Source organism: Chinchilla lanigera, unplaced genomic scaffold, assembly GCF_000276665.1.
Source record: "Chinchilla lanigera isolate Chin_1 unplaced genomic scaffold, ChiLan1.0 scaffold00074, whole genome shotgun sequence".
NCBI classification, from domain to species: domain Eukaryota; kingdom Metazoa; phylum Chordata; class Mammalia; order Rodentia; family Chinchillidae; genus Chinchilla; species Chinchilla lanigera.
The window spans coordinates 1,093,709-1,097,117 of record NW_004955475.1 but is presented as its reverse complement, the minus strand read 5'-3'; positions in this window follow the sequence as shown (position 1 = coordinate 1,097,117).

Sequence of the window (3,409 nt, the reverse complement as noted above, 5' to 3'; positions counted from 1 at the left end):
CAGGGTCTTCCTGTGTAGTTCGGGCTGGCCTTGAGTTCACTATGTAGTCCAGGCTGGCCTCAAACTCACAGCAATTGTCCTGCTTCAGCCTCCTGAGTGCTGAGATTATAGATGTTCACCACCATGCCCCTCTTGAATTTTACCTACTTTGTCTTCCAGCAGATTGTTTCTGCCTTAGCATTTACATCATTGATGTGTTTTGGTTTTAGTGTAGTACATGGTGAGATATATGGGTCTAGTTTCAGTCTTCCGCATATAGATAGCCAGTTGTCCCATTACCGGTTGTTAAACAGGCTATCTTTCCTCCATGGAAGGTTTTGGCCCATTTGTCAAAGCCCAAATAGTTGACTGTGCCTGGAATAGTTTCTGCATCCTCTTTTTGTTGTATTGATTTGCATTTAAGCCAGGACCATGCTGTTTTTATCATTTTAGCTTTGAACTATAACTTCAAGTCCAGGAATGTGATGCCTCCCCTGTGTTGCTTTTGTTACTCAGGATTGCCTTTGCTATTCTGGTCTCTTATTCTTTGCTATCAATTTTAGGATTTTTCTCTCTAGTTCTGTGAGGAATGGTGTTGGAATTTTGATTGTGATTGCATTAAATCTATATATCAGTTTTGGGAGTATGGCCATTTTGGCCATATTCCACCTATCCAAGAACAGGTGACATTTTTCCTTTTTTTTTGATATCCTCTTGAATTTCCTTTTCAAAGTACTATAACTGTCATAGTAGAGGTCTTTTACTTCCTTGGTTAGGTTAATTCCTAAATATTTAATTTTTCTTGATACTACTGTAAATATTACTGTTTTTCTAATTTCTTTCTTAGTTAATTATTGGTATACAGGAATGTTATTTTTGTGTGTTGATTTTGTATCCTGCTGTCTTGGTGAATTTGATTATTCTAGGATTGTTTCAGTGCAGTTTTGGGGGTTTTCTATATAGAGGATCATGTTCTTTGCAAATAATAGTACTTTGACTTCTTTTCCTCTGCATATCTCTTGTATTTCTTTCTCCTGTCTGACTGTGCTGGCTAATGTTTTGAGTAATATATTTAACAAGAATGGTGAGAGTAGACATCCTTGTCCTCTTCCTGATTATAGAGGAAAAGCTTTCAGTTTTTTGCATTTCACATAATCATGGCTGTAAGTTTGTCATAAATAGCTTTTATCAGATTGAGATCCTGAATAGGTGGTAATCTATTCAGGGTTTTTATCATGAATGGATATTGGATTTTGTCAAATGCTTTTTCTGCATCTATTGAAATTATTATATGACTTTTGTCCTTTTCTTTCTGTATTGTATTATAAGAAACCTACTTGGTCATGATATATGATCTTTTTCATAAATGATTCATTGTATTCCATTGCCAGTATCTTCTTTAGGATTTTTGTGTCTGTCTTCATTAAAGAGCTTAGCCTGTAGTGCGCTCTCTCTCTCTCTCTCTCTCTCTCTCTCTCTCTCTCTCTCTCTCTCTCTCTCTCTCTCTCTCTCTCTCTCTCTCTCTCTCTCTCTCTGTCTTTTGGTATTGGGAATTGAATTTACGACCTTGCATTTGCCAGGCAGGCACTGTGTAACTCTCTTTTTTATTGGATTCCTGTCTGATTTTGGAATCAGTGTAGTACTAGCTTCCAGGTATGACTTTGGAGTACTCCTTCCTTTTTTATTTCATTTAAGAATTTGAGGAGTATTGGCAATTGACCTGCCTGAAGTTCTTTAGATTATTGCAGAGAATCCATCAGCAACTGGGCTTTTCATAGTTTGTAGGGTTTTTTTGTTACTACTTTAATTTCATTTTGTTTCATTGTATTCAGTATTATTTTCCAGTTCTCCATTTTATTTATTTTTACATTTTAAAATTAACCTTATTCATGTAATTTTGACATATACAGTGATCACATTTCATCATAAGGAATTTGAATTTGTTCATAGTATATCTTGATTCTTTTTTTCCCATTCCCCTCTCTTCTAATCTTCCCCTCTTCATTTACAAAACTTTGGTTGTATTGTTTTCCTTCCATTCTTTTTTATTTTTTGTCCCTATTCTCTTTCCCATTCCCTTCCCCATTCCCCTCCCTTGTTCTCTTCCGATTTGAACATTCTCATCCCACTTCCTAATATCTGTCCTTCATTTTGGTCCTTATTTGCCCTTGGAGTTTCTCATACAAGAGAAACAATGTGATATTAAGCATATGTGTCCAATTTATTTCACTTAAAATTATGTTCTCAAGGTGCATCCATTTACCAAAATGTTTCAAGTTTATTCTTTTTTATGGCACAGTCCTACTCCATTGTATATAAAAACCTCATTTTCTTTTTTTAAAAAAAGAAACACCTCATTTTCTTTATTCAATTATCTGTTGATGGGCATATAGGCGGTTTCCAAGATGTCACAATTACAAATTGTGCTGCTATAAACATGGGCATGCATATATTGTGGTATGGTGCTTTTAACTCTTTTGGGAAGATACAAGAAAGGGAAATAGCTAGGTCAAATGGAACCTTACTTTTAGTTTTGTGAGGAATCTCTATACTGATTTCCATATTGGGTGTACCAGTTTACATTCCCACCAACAGTGGAGAAGGATACCTTTTTCCCCACAGCCTCACCAGCATTTGTTATTGTTTGATTTCTTGACAATAGTCATTCTTTCTGGAGTGAGATGGAATCTCAGTGTTGTTTCAGTTTGCATCTCTCAAATGACCAGTGATGCTGAACATTTTTCCATATACTTATTTAACCTTTCTACTTCTTCATCTGAGAAATGTCTATTTCAGATGTCCATTTATGAACTGGGACTTTAAATTTGAGAGATCTGATTGTTTTGAGTTCTTTATATATTCTAGATCTTAACCCTTTGAGGAATAGCTGGAGAAATTGTTTTCTCATTCTGTGGGTTGTCTTTTCACTCTGTTGGTGGTTTCTTTTGCTGTACTAAAGCTTTTTAATAAGATGAAACCCCAGCTGTGGATTCTTTGTGATATTTTCTTTGTTTGATCAAGATTTTATTCATAAAGTCTTTGCTTACACTTGTGTCTTCAAGAGTTTTACTATCTTCTAGTAGTTAAGTGTTTCCCTGTTTTAACATTTATGTCTTTAATCCATTTTGATTTTAGTTTAGTGCATGGTGAGAGGTATGGGTCTAGGTTTAATCTTTGGTGTGTGGAAAGCCAGTTTCCTCAGCACTATTTAGTATTTTTTTTTCTCAGCACCATTTATTAAAGAGACGTTCTTCCTTCCTGTTAAGGTGTTTGGCCCATTTATCCAAGATAAGGTAGTTGAGTCTGCTTGGAGTTATTTCTGTGTCTTCTGTTCTGTTCCATTGGTCCTAGGGTCTATTCTTTTGTCAGTACCATATAGTTTTTATCACAATAGATTTGTAATATAATTTTAAGTTGAGGATTATGATGC